The sequence below is a fragment of the Diabrotica virgifera genome, chromosome 5 (genome assembly GCF_917563875.1).
Source record: "Diabrotica virgifera virgifera chromosome 5, PGI_DIABVI_V3a".
NCBI classification, from domain to species: domain Eukaryota; kingdom Metazoa; phylum Arthropoda; class Insecta; order Coleoptera; family Chrysomelidae; genus Diabrotica; species Diabrotica virgifera.
The window spans coordinates 234,761,447-234,776,152 of record NC_065447.1 but is presented as its reverse complement, the minus strand read 5'-3'; the positions used below and the strand labels follow the sequence as shown (position 1 = coordinate 234,776,152).

The 14,706-nt window shown below is 31.8% G+C and overlaps 1 protein-coding gene across 6 annotated transcripts in view; it reads left to right on the top strand.

Annotated features, from left to right (window-relative positions):
* Positions 1 to 14,706, top strand: part of LOC114337069 (neuroligin-1-like) — a 616,817-nt gene that overhangs the window by 464,902 nt on the left and 137,209 nt on the right. The gene's annotated exons all lie outside the window — the stretch shown is intronic.

Below are 14,706 nucleotides of genomic sequence, written 5' to 3'. Positions count from 1 at the left end.
AATTTTCTTACACTTCTGGCCGTCGCAAGTAGTACAGCTTTCTGCATGGTCTTATAAATATGTTCATTGAGACCCAGCTTTTTTATGCTTTCGAGGAGGGTCTTCGGAATGACTCCAGTAGTAGACATAACAATAGGTATCGTCTGGGTACTTTGCATTCTCCATTGTCTCCGTATTTGAATTTCCAGATCTCTATACTTGGCGATCTTTTCAGTAAATTTACTACGTAGATTATTGTTGTTAGGTATCGCCACATCAATTAGTGTTGTTTGTCTTGTTAATTTATTAACTAGTACGAGATCTGGTCTATTATGTGCCACTGTTTGGTCTGTGAGCACACTGCGGTCCCAGTATAGCTTGTAGTTGCCATCCTCAAGCATACTCTCAGGAACGTATTGATAATATGGGAGATGGTCCGTTTGGAGAAGTCCCAGCTTGTTAGCTATCTCTTGATGAAGGATTTTTCCCACTGCGTCATGCCGTTCCTTGTATTCAGTTGCAGCAAATGCCTGGCAGCCCCCTGTAATATGTTGGATGGTTTCTTGGGCTTGACATCCATATCGGCATCTGTCGTTTTGAACCTGAGGGTCTTTGACGATATATTTCAGGTAATTTCTGGTTGGTATAACCTGATCCTGAATGGCCAGTAATGAACCCTCCGTTTCAGGGAACATCTTTCCTGATGTCAACCAATAGTTCGACGCTGTATTGTCGACATAGTCTTGGCTAACCTCATTGGGATGTCGCCCGTGCAGAGGTTTACCCATCCAGGTGCGCAGTTTTTCGTCCTTAGTAAGGTGGTTTATGCGCATTTCTGGTTCCCTCAGTTTGATCGGTGTTGTGTCATCTACTGCGCAAATTGCGCGGTGTAGAGTAGATGTCTCAGCCTGCATCTGAAAATAAGTTCTTAAATTAGCAATCTGTTTATCTAATTGCTCACCTATATCCATAAGTCCTCTTCCTCCTAAATACCGGGGTAATGTCGTTCGTTCTACTGCACTTTTAGGGTGGTGTTTTTGTGCCTTTGTAAGGTGTGTTCGTACTTTTCTCTGAAGATTTTCTATATCCGTTTTTGTCCACTTAACAATACCAAATGAATAGCTAAGCGCGGAACAAGCGTAGGTGTTCAGTGCCTTAAACAAATTTTTACTGTTAAGCTGTGAACGAAGCAGTTGTTTTACCCTTCTTATAAACTCAGTTGTTATCTCAGTTTTCATTTGCTTATGGTCAATTTTCCGCGCCTGCTTTACACCAAGATATTTGTACATATCGTTATCGCCCATAGCCTCGATGTTCTGGCCATTTTGCATATCGAATCCACCGGGCTGTACCTTTCCTCTAACTATATTCAAAACACGGCACTTGTCTAGACCGAACTGCATACTAATATCATTAGAGAATGTTTCTACAGTTTTTAGCATCTCTTCTAGGTGTTCTCGAGTGGAAGCCATTAATTTCAAATCATCCATATACAACAGATGATTGAGCTTCGCTACTACAGTATTATTGCTTTTAATGCTAAAACCTGAGTCAGTGGAGTTTAATAGTTGGGAAAGGGGGTTCAGAGCTAAACAGAACCACAGTGGACTCAACGAGTCTCCTTGAAACAGGCCCCGGCTGATTGCGATATTTTCGGTTTCGATATTGTTTTCACCAGGTATTTGGAGGTGAATTTTAGTCTTCCAATCTCTCATTATATGCCTTAAAAAGGTCACTATGTTATCATCGACTTTGTATATTTTCAATATATCTATTAGCCATTCATGCGGTACTGAATCAAAGGCCTTTTTATTTTTATTATTATTATTATTATTATTATTAAATTGTTTTATCAGCTCTAGTTTAATATGTAACGGAGGTAATATTCTTATATATCTTCTCTTGGTCGGCCAATGATTCGTTAACTACGTTAGCTTCTACTTAAACTATTGTATCTGTAGAACACCATTTTCTGCTACTCCAGTGTTGGTCCTTAGCCCTGCTATCCCAAAGACACAGGAAAGAAGGATATTTTGTATAGCCACCTAGTTGTCCTAGAAGAAAGTTCACTATCTTAAAATGAACACAGATCACCCACTGTTGTTGGCCATACTTATGTTTTTAGCACCAGCGGTATTGTTTTATAGTCTTTCATTTTTGTAGAATGCCTAATTGGTATACTTCCATATTTATTCTTACTTATTTATCCTTAAGATATACTGATTATTTTTCATATGATATTCTCTATACCTAAATGCCACAATTTCGGAGTTATTGCTACATTTATTAAAAAAAAATTTTAAACAATTTAAAAAAAATCAATTTTTCGGTCCGGGTAGACATTATTTTAGGTTCATTGGATTATTGTGAACAGAAAAGGTCTTTTGTAATTTTCCTCTAAAGTTAATCGTTTCCGAGTTATAAATATTTTAAAACTGAAAAAAATAATGTTGTTCTGAAGCTATTTTCTTGTGGCATTTTTATAATCAAGTATATTCAAATGGGAAATAAGCCACAATTTTACCTAAAAATGATTTTATTAACGTTTCGACGCCCAAGTCGGGTGTCGTTGTCAAAATACAAAATAATACTAAATAAATAAATTCAACATATCAACATCATTCAAAACAACAAAAACATTGAGATCTATTCTATCTAAAACTAAACCTAACAGTGAACAAGAAAGAACAAAGAATTGTATTTATAAAATACCTTGTGAATGCGAATAATTTTATATAGGTGAAACGTCAAGACCATTAGACGTTAGAGTAAATGAACATCAGTCTTATATAAAAAATAGAGAATTTGATAGATCTCAAATATGTCAACACGCATGGGATAATGAACATAGAGTTCAGTGGAGAGATTCAAGTATAGTCCTAAAAGAAGCAGATAGTAAAAAGAGAAAAATCAAAGAAGCGGCTCTAATTATGCTAAATGAAACCAATTGTGTCGCAAATTCCTCGGTAGAATGCAGTAGGATGTGGTTACCCATATTAAAGGAGGAAGTCAATAGAAAGAAAATACCGCAATTAGTAAATCAGTAACATATCGAGTTAGTACATATTTAAAATTTAAAATATCAAGTCAGAATTTTGTATTAGTTTTGAGAGTAAACTAAATGTAAACCCAAATACTTACGATGTCGGGATAGTATCACGAGGTTTTTCCTGGTTTTCCCTCGTGATTTACTATGGAATCTCTAACGCGAGAATTTCAGTACCACCGTTGCATTTGGTTGTCTTTTTAAAGACAGATCACATGCTATGATTTTTTGTGGCGGATATTCTTGAGTTGGGATTGATTTCATGTAATCGAATGAACTATCTTTTAGTAAAGTCGTCCCAGGAACGCAACTCATCAATATTGGCAATATCATTTTAAAGTCGTCTACTTTAAAATGTATAATACGTGTCTGAATTGCCGATATAAATGAGTCAGATTAAATAAATTATTAGAAGAATTTTTTACTAAGCAACAACATTTTTATTTATTTAGTATTATTTTGTATTTTGACAACGACACCCGACTTGGGCGTCGAAACGTTAATAAAATCATTTTTAGGTAAAATTGTGGCTTATTTCCCATTTGAATATACTTGAAAAAAATAAAAAAATGACGATTTTCTAGGTTCAAAAACACAAGTAAAAAATATTATTTTTGAACCTAGGAAGTTCAAGCCTTATTTTATCAGTTACTGATAAGCAATTTGGTCTTCTTTCATTTTAGAATATTATTTTTTAAAACAAGGAAGACGACCAAAAGACCGAGACACAAAGTTTACTGTAATAAAACAATTCAAATAATTGAAATTAAACAATAAACAATATTTTAAATCCAACATTTTTCGTCGAAAGAAACTGCTTGCTGGTTACATCCTGAATCTCCGGCTTTAACAATTTATAAACACGGAGACGACGAATATAGAAGAAAGTAGAAACGACAACGGTCACGTATCTACTCGTTTTTGCTATCTACACCCTGTTTCATTTGAAATAAGAAAGTTCAGTAGATTTCCAGAAAAACGGACGATTTGACAACAATGTAATTACCACTTTAATATTGGCCGCATTAAAAGACTCTTACCCACCAAAATCTATAAATATCGTTCTAGCGGTTTCCGAGAAAATAACGTGTTGCCAGACTTATTCGCTACACTGTATGGTAGAGGTACATTTTCAGCGTACAAGGTTTCTCCCCATGTAATAATCTGAACCGCTCGAGTAACTGTAAAAATCCCCGTTTGGGCTCTCCTACACGTCACTATAAAAGCATCGCTTCAAAAAAAACATCTAATAGACTATTAAATTTATTTTTAACTAATGAAAAAAACTAAAGCACCAATAAACAAAATTTTATTTGGTATAAAAACAAAAATCGTAATCAATAAACGTCGATAGGTAGCTGTAAAAACATTCAAGCCATTCGTTAAATTCTCACCCAACTTTTGACGTCGGTAAATTCCCACTTTGCCTATAAATAAAAATTACAGCCCGTATTTTAGAAGTGCTTGTCGAAAATATTTGTGGTTTTATTTTTCTCCTCCTTTCGCACATTTAAAAACAAGAAGGGGCTAATTTGATTTCGAAACTTCTCAGTTTCTGATCTTTATGGTATTTCTGAGGAAACTTCCCTAATTGTTTTTCGTGCCAATGAAGTAGAGTAACAAACAACATAAGAAGCGGCAAAGGGGAAGAAGTAAGGCGGATGAATTTTTAATAATTTCCGTATTAGTCGAGGAAATGAAGCATTTTTGCTCGCAATTTTTTCGTCCAGCATGGATTTACTTGAAATTTTTGCAGAAGGTAGGGAATAGTCCAAGGATCATTTTCTATATGATGCCGCTGTACGCTAAAACAGCGGTTCTCAATCTGTGGTACATGTACCACTGGTGGTACATTACATTATTTGAGGTGGTACTCAAAACAGCCAAAATCAGCACCACTATTGGCACAATTATAGTTTATTAGATCACCTAGCTAGATAGATATTTTAGTTAGGTGGTACCAAAAATAATAAAAAGTACTTGGTGGTACCTGACTCAAAAAGATTGAGAACCGTTGCGCTAAAACCTTGGGGGTGGTTGCACCCCATCTCAGGGGCGGGAATTTTTTTACATTTTAACCATGCAAATCGATGTAAAACGTAATTCTAAGAAATAGTATATTAAGTATGGAGAACGGTAAGGGTTTTATACCGATCGAAGACAATTGTTTGGAGGAGGAGCGTAGCGACGACTCCAATTATTGTCTGAGATCGGTTACCCTTAACGTTCGACATGCTTATAACGTTTTTTGCACGATTGATACCATTATAAATTATAAAATTAAACATTTTCGTCATATTGACTAGTTTCATTCATTTTATCAAGATAGATACTTTGGTTGTTAGGTAGTAACTAGGGTGCATAACAACAATTACACCAGTTAATAGGGAAAAAAATCATCGATTTCACGTAAAAATGTTAAGCAGGGTTTTGAAGGTTTTAAGCGATAGATGAGGTATAAATGATGATAATTCCGTGAAGACGTACAGCTAATTTTTCTTCTTCTTTTTTTAAAACAGTTATAAAGAATGAAAAACTAAGTTTTTTTACTATAAAACGTTTCTTATCCATTTTAGAGAAAAATGTTTCAAATAAATATTGTAGACCTTAAAAAGTTCTTCAATTTGGTGTGACACATATTGCAATATATAAACAATTGACCGAGATAATTGTAAAAAACTCTCATTTTTGCACTAATTTTTAAATATTAATAACTGTATTTTTTGCACAACGATATTTAATTTAACTACTTTAAATTATGCCAATTAATGGGTTATTTTAGTGAGCTAAATTTCAACCAGATCGACCAAATAGTTTATAAGTTATTCAATTTGTTTATCCCAGACAGCAATTGTTTAAACAACTGTTCTTGCCCTAACAGTGACTCTAGAGATATTTTACAAATCGCAATCGATTATTTGAGACTTTAGCTTTAAGATGTATTGAAAATGTTTTAAGATTTTATCAAAATTGTTGTTAAAAAAACCGCCTGAAAAAGACCCTACTTTTTAGGTTATAAACAATTAGAATAACTTTGACAGTTTTTACGTTACACGCTCGTATGTAGGCTCACTGAAAAGCTGGTGAAAATATACACATTAAAATAATAAAGTGGATTTTATATGACTAATAGAAATCGAGTTAGAATTTTTTTTTCAATAAATCATATTTCCATTTTTTATAAACATTAAGAGCTGAAAATTGAATAAGTTGTTTAAGAAAGTCTATATTTTACGATCCAGTTTATAGATAGCATATGGAGTAAAAAAAATAAAAAGTCATGACTCATTAAACTGATGGTACTCGTGAAACACCGCCAACAAATGTGAAGGTGAGAATAGCTTCGTTTTATTTTTTAGAATGGAATCCCAATTTGAAACATGTTGAAAAAATTTGCAGTTTAATTGCTATTACTTGCTTTAATTTTACAATAATTTCTCGTAAGAATTACTTATATTTTACTAATTAAAGAATATTATTTATCTAAATATACAATAATAATTAGCTCAGGCCCAGAAAATAAATTGGTTGAAAACACGATCTTATCCATAAAACAAAAAATATTTTTAGCAGTTAGTAAAAATAAAAAGCAATTGATTCAACTTTTATGTGCAGAGCTCAACAAATCTGGGTACCGAACTAAAGTAGCAGATGAAGATGCAGACGTATTAATAGTACAGACAGCTCTTCACGAACATACATATGAAACTAACAAGACCATTGTAATAATTGGTAATGATACTGATATACTCATAATATTGACGCAACTCTCTGCTCCGGACAATAACATATATTTTGAAAAAAAAGGCGCAAAAGGAAAATCTATCTATTATAGTTGTAATAGTTTTAAACATTCTCATCTAAGAAAATACGTTGGGTTCTTATATATTTTTACTGAGTGTGATACAACTTCCTCTTTTTTAATCAAGGAAAAATCAAATTATTAACTGCATCGTCAGAAATTATAGATCTGATAAATATTTTTTATGACGAGAATGCTAACAAGGAGGACATCATGAAAAACGGATGTGATATCATTGTTGCTTTGTATTCTGCTGCAATTGATGTTACATTTAAAAAAAAATAATAACATATTGGCATTAAATTAGTTACGTTTTTTACAATTTATAAGAAATACAGGGAAAAAATCTTTTAAATTGGAAAATTTGCCCCCAACAGAAGGTGCAGGTTATCAGCATGTACTTCTCGTTTAACACTGGTTAGGTAAAAAACTGGATGCTACCCAGTATGGATGGAAAAAAACTGATACGGGTTTTGAACCTATTTACACCTTAGATTGTTTGATACCTAAAGAGATATTAAAACAAATTACATGTAAATGTTCAACGGGTTGCAAAAGTACAAGATGTGGCTGTAAAAAATATGGTATAAACTGTACGGATCTTTTTACAAACTGTGCAGTGGAAGAAGAGGAGAAAAAATGTTGTAATCGCGCTGCAGTGGTTCTTGACGATGTCGAGTCAGACTTTGTAGAGGATAAACTGTATCTTGCCGAGAAGCGATTTAGAAGTTATAGACGTTCACTAGAATAATCAAATTAAAATTCATAAACAATGTTTTACTTTTTTATTTTTATAATTAATTATATGAATTTATTAAAATATATATATTACTATCAAAACAAATATAGGAATTTTATTCTAATTATTGAACTTAACATACATCATTAAATAATAGTGCAAACATATTACATATTTATACTTATTAGATGCCTATCTAAACAAATATTAATAGCTTCATTAAATTAAATAACATTTCATAACAATTCAAAAACAAAATAAAACAAAAATTAGTTTTTTAAAAACTATTAAGGACTTTTAAATACTTTTTAATTATTTCAAATAAAAAAAAATAATGTATTGTACTAATTTATAATTATTTTATATTTATATAAAAAATATACTTTAATTAATAATTTAAATAATTTTTAAGGAATACTTGTAGAGTTCAATAACTTTTATAATAAAATTCAATTAATTGATTTTCACGGGATTTTCCAATTGTGCAAGGTGAAATTTACACAATTTTTAGTATTTTCTTGAGCTACTCCAGTTAAAAAATAAGGTTGTGCATGCTATGGAAGGTGATAATATATTGCAGTTTTTTCCCAAAAAAGGAAGCGAAGCTTGAACAATTCCCACCTTCACTTTCGTTGGAGGTATTTCACGAGTACCATCAGTTTAACAGGTCATAAGTTTTTATTATTTCACTGCATATGCAATCTATAAACTGGATCGTAAAATATAGATGTTTATAAACAATGCAAAATTTGATTTATAAAAAAAATACTAACTTGATTCCTATTTGTCATATAAAATTATTTTTTCTTCTTTAATATGTATTTTTTCACCAGCTTTTCAGTGAGCCTACATGCAAGCGTGTGACATAAAAACTGTCAAAGTTATTCAAATTGTTTATAACCTAGAAAGTAGGGTCTTTTTCAAACGAGTTTTTTAATAACAATTTTAATAAAATGTTAATTTTTTCTTAATGCATCTTAAAAGTAGACTCTCGGATAATTGATTGCGATTTGCTAAATATCTCTAGATTCACTGTTAGGGCAAGAACAGTTGTATAAACAATTGCTCTCTGGGATAAACAAATTGAATAACTTTGTCAATCTAGTTGAATAAACTATTTGGTCAATCTGGTTGAAATTTAGTGCACTTAAAGAAACCATTAAATGGCATAATTTAAAGTAGTTAAATTATATATCATTATGTAAAAAGTAAAGTTATTAATATTTAAAAATTAGTGCAAAAATGAGAGTTGTTTGCAATTATCTAGGTCAATTGTTTATGTATATTAATATGAGTACTATCAAATTCAAGAACTTTTTAAGATCTACGACACTTATTTAAAACATTTTTCTCTAAAATTTACAAGAAACGTTTTATAGTCAAAAAACTGAGTTTGTCATTCTTTGTACCTGTTTAAAAAAAAAAGAAGAAGAAAAATTAGCTGTACGTCTTCACGGAATTATCATTATTTATCTCTTATCTACCGTTTAGCACCTTCAAAACCCTGCTTAACATTTTTTCATGTTTTTTTCCCTATTAACTGGGGTAAATGGAGAATTGAGTTTTTATTTAGTTCTCAATAATTTTAAGTACAATTTTGATTATTATAAATTAAAATATGAGCGAAAGTGAATTTGAAGAAATTGAACGGGCTTGGGAAGAAGGGTGTTCCGCAATTATTCCCGAAAAATCCAAAATCCGTTATCAAAATACCTACCAAAGTTTTAAAAAATGGTGCAAAGGCAAGAATTTAAGAATCGAAGAAAAGACTCTATTGGCATATTTCGTTCAAAGACATATGCAGTTGAAAGCTCCTGGAAGCCTCTGGGCAGAATATTCAATGATTAAATCCACCGTTTTTCTTTATGATGGCATTGATATTTCCAAGTTTTCAACTTTGATCGCGTATTTGAAGAGAAAAAATGTTGGATACTACTAATGTATGTGATTCTGCAGGAGTTTCTGTTAGAAGTGAAACCACAGCCCAAACAAGTGGGATTTAATTAAATAATTTAACAAATTGTACCATAAGTTTCAATATTAATAAATAATTCGTTAGTTTTCTTTATTTTTTAAAAAAATAAATTAAAATTAAGAGATTTTTTAACTCGACGGTAAGTGAATTACTTACCGTCGAGTTGGAGTACTTACCGTCGAGTTGGATTACTTACCGTCGAGTTGCTAGTAAATGTCACCTACTGACGTAAAATCTGTCACGGTAAACAGTCAAAAATGATCAATAGTGCAAAAAAAAATGGTTTTTACATTTTCTTCGTAAAACTAATATTTTTCGAGTTATTCGCGCTTAAAATTAACAGTTTTTCGATGAAAAAATCGACTTTTTTAGAGGGTTTTTTGAGAATACCTCGAAAAATATGCATTTAATCAAAAAAACTGCAGATATCGAAATTGTATCTTTTAGTAACATAAACCAAATTCTTTTTCTGGAAGATCTTTAAGACCAATACAAACCGATATACGGCATGTTAAAAGTTAGCTTTTTTCGTCAAATGCATAATTTGAAATATTCAAAGTAAAATAACGGAAAACTTTGCATTTTTCGAGAAAAACTTAAATAACCAATTTTCAAGCATAGAGAGTTAGGTCTTTCGAAAAATAATAATAAAAAGTTTCTATCCTGAAAATTAAGCGACTTATGATCAAAAAAAGGTCGGTGCCTGCTTTCTCCATGAAAAAATTATTGAAAACAACCCCCTAACTACCCTCCTAATTTAAAATTGGTCTTCTTCTTTCTGCAACTCCTTTTATATTTGTATTATCAATACACCCAAAAAGTTTGATCTATTTAAAAAGCCTAATTTTAGAAAAATTGGAGTTTAAAGAAAAATTAATTTTATTTTTTTTTATTTTTTTATTTTAAATTAATTCCCATTTTCACCTTTTACTTCAAAATATCTCCGAAAATACTGGAGATACGAAAAAAATGATAGGTTACTAAATTGTAGCCTTTTTAATAACTAAAATTCCCTTTTGCCTAGATTTTCATTACAGTGAACAGTTAGCGAGATACAGTCGAACCCGCTTATTAGAATCCCTGTTATAGGAATATCCCGGTTTATGGAATATAAATTCAAGTTCCCGAAACATTTCCATTTACTCCTTAATAAATTTATCTGTTTATTGGAATAGGATCTAACTAGATAATACCGCTTATTAGCATATTTTGCAGGTCAAAGAATATTTTTTTTTTACAATTTACTAAAAATTTAAATTATGTTTGGTATTATGGTTTGTCGTCAACGGCCGGTAGTGCTTGATTAGATATTATTAGGGTAATAAATATTTATTACTTTGTTAGGAATACCAATTCGATCTTTAGCATAGCCGACAAATGCATGGGTCATAAAATAATTTTTATTTGTCTACACAAAGGCACTGTTGCCTGTTATAAAATTGTTAGAAGCAGTTTAGTTAGAATTCACTCAGAGAGTACCTACTTGTTTGCAAGATGGAATTATGGCTTTGTTAAATTCGAAAAGAAGAGAAAAGAACAAGAATGTAACAATCCATTTCTTGACGCCAATAAAACTTCTATTCAACCAATGAATTAAGGATGACCACACGGATTAACAACGAAAAAGCTATAATTACCAATAATTTCTCAAGAAAAAAAAAAGTAATTTTGTTATATAGGTATGCATTTTAATAAGAAAATATTTACATATCTACATATTGCATACATTTCATATTAATTATATAATGTATTCATTCACATACATGTAATGTAATTTGGTATTTAACACATACATAGATAAGTACTAGTTACACTACTGTATTATTGACGTAAAAAGACCTAAAACCATTTACATACACTGAATATGTAGGTACATATAATATGATATACATATTGGCATAGTATGTAATAAAACTACATATTGGTATAGTATGTAAAACTACACATTGGCACAGTATGTAAATAATATTATTACGTATATTCGGTAACACTTATTTCGACTAGCCACCAATGATCGGTTATTAGAATATCCCGGTTATAAGAATATTTTTGCCTTGCACAAAGGCTATTCCAATAAGCGGGTTCGACTGTATATCTGTTTAAAACCTCTATTTACGAGCAAACACCCCCTTATTCGAGCCCTTTAAACCCACCCTAATTAAAAACTCAGGGATCTTACGGAATTTAGTTTACACAGTCTTAAAGCTCTTCAAAAATCCTACAAAGTCATTTTTGAAAAAACTTTTTATCGCCAAAAAATGAAGGAGCTATGTTTATAAAACGAATTTTTTTTTCTAAAACTTCGGATAGCCCGCTTATGGATAATTTTCAATGTATGTATAATACCACAGAACCGATTCGTATACTGGAAGATGCTAAAAAACTATTTCTATTTGTATTTGTATACATTTGTTAATTCGTATTTTTGTGTAAGTAAATGTTTTTGTAATTCTTTAATTCTACTTTTTTTTCTGTATAGATCTATTAAAATATCTAATTATAAAAACTGTAATTAAGGGTGGTTTTTAAAGGTTGAAATATTATGATATTACATCCTGAAGTATATAACAATCATTATTTAACCAATCAAAACCAAATTTTACCCATATTAAAGTTTACAATGTTTTTATATAATTTTTGAAAATAAGGGGTAGTTTACACACCTAAAAATAATCAACGCCCATAAGGATGATATAGAATATGAAGTACAGGGTGAGATGATCCTAATCCCAAATTTTTATATAAATCGATGCAAGCCGAAATTTTCTTTTAGGATAAGTAAATTTTTTATATATAGCTAGTTTTAAGAGTTGAAATATTAGGATAGTATAGCTTAAAGCAGCGGTTCTCAATCTGTGGTACATGTACCACTGGTGGTACATTACATTATTTGAGGTGGTACTCAAAACAGCCAAAATCAGCACCACTATTGGCACAATTATAGTTAATTAGATCACCTAGCTAGATAGGTATTTTAGTTAGGTGGTACCAAAAATAATAAAAAGTACTTGGTGGTACCTGACTCAAAAAAATTGAGAACCGCTGGCTTAAAGCATAAAACAATCATTATGTAACTAATAAGAACCAAATGTTGACAATATTAAAGTTTAAAATGTTATTTTATAATTTTTTACAATTAGGGGTAGTTTTCGCCCTTAAAAAACCAAAAGCGTACAACGGCTCAATGTAGAAAATGAACTAGAGGGTGTAATGAGCCTAATCCCAAATTTTTGTACAAATCGATGTTGGACGAAAAAATTGCGAGGTTTTGCCATTTTCTCAGCTTCATTTCCTCGACTATACGGTTTAGAAAGGCATTTAGAAAGTTGTGCTCAGGTGTTATGTTGTATCGTATTGGGTTCTCCTTTGATGTATAATTCAGAAGTTTGGCAGGTATTTGCTATAAGCAGTTTTATAGACACGATTAGGGTTCTCGCTTAATGTTACGCATGATCATTATCAGACGATACTGTTCGTTTTGGGGAAAATTGGAATAGTTTCCACATGTTCGGAATTTCAGCGGTCAGAATATTAAAGTGGTTACATATCCACATTGTTGATATAATAGAAAGCAATTAAAACAGATACGCACTTATTAGGTCTTCACTATATTTACTATACAGTGTGAGTGTTTGATTTTGATGTTAGAATAAAACGCATTTTGTAGAAGCAATAGAAAATATAACTTGTTAATTATAACTACATATAGCGTATTTTAAGACTCTGTGCACAGGATATAAAAATAAAATCGTCTTCTTCTGGACTGCCTTTACAACTCTTTACAACATTTGAATTATGTATAGATGGCTGCATACATTCTGGCTAATTCTCTATTTGCATTATAAAAATCATTTTATACTCTACCTACATCTTACATAATCAAGGTAAATGTAATTATAGCCACAACTTTGTTGATGTTTATTACTGTTAATAAAAAATGTTTTAAAAATCTTTTATTACAATTAGTTGGCTGTAGTAATACAGGGAGGTAAGGGATCGGACTTAACAACAATACATCAATCGATCCAAAAGTCAACCTCACCTGCACGAGTGGTAGTCTAAAATTACCTGGTGCCTCCTGCTACATAACAGACGAGGCTCTGGCGACCGAGTATGAGCGGGATAACCATACAACAGTTACAGGGAGTCAAGGAAATGTGATCCCTACAACTCACCAACCCGCCTGGCCAGCGTGGTGTTTTATGGCTATTTTCCCCAAACTAGCAATGTCGAACTTACAACAAAGCGGAAATGGACCCCAGGTGGGTAGGAGAAATCCGGAGTCCCACATCGGGAAACCGATCAGCCTCATGGATTCTGGGGGAGGCAAAAGCTCGACAAGAACGAATCGGAGAAAACGGAAAAAGAAGGAATGCAACAGAATACATATAGCCACATATAATATCAGATCCATGGCTCAAGATGAAAAGTTGTACGAACTCGAAGAGGAATTAACTAAAATCAAATGGGACATTGTAGGATTGTCAGAGGTCAAAAGAAGAGGAGAAATGTGTATAGACCTAGAATCAGGAAATCGCCTCTATTACAAAGGAAAGGAGGACGAAACATATGGAGGAATAGGATTTCTGATCAAAGAGAAAATTAAACAAAACGTAATCGAGTATAAGAGCATATCAGATAGAGTAGGATATATCATACTAGAAATTAACAGGAAGACAAGAATGAAACTAATACAAGTATAATATGCTCCAACAACAACACATGATGAGGAAGAAATTGATAACTTTTATGATGACATCACCACAGCAATGGAAAACAAAAATATAAAAACAACAATCGTTATGGGAGATTTTAACGCAAAAATCGGAAAGAAAATGGAAGACTCAGAAAACAAAATAGGAAACTACGGACTTGGATCAAGGAATATTAGGGGCGAAAGACTACTAGAATATTTGGAACAACAAAACCTTCATGCAATAAATACATACTTTAATAAGAAGCCAAACCGAAAATGGACATGGGTCTCCCCAAATGGGGTGACAAAAAATGAAATAGACTACTTCCTCTGCCAAAATAAACAAATCTTCGAAGACGTAACTGCACTTAATAAATTCTCAACTGGCAGCGACCACCGCATACTACGATCCAAAATAGAAATAAGCAAACTAGCGACGCAGAAATCTAGAAGAAAACCAACGGCTATT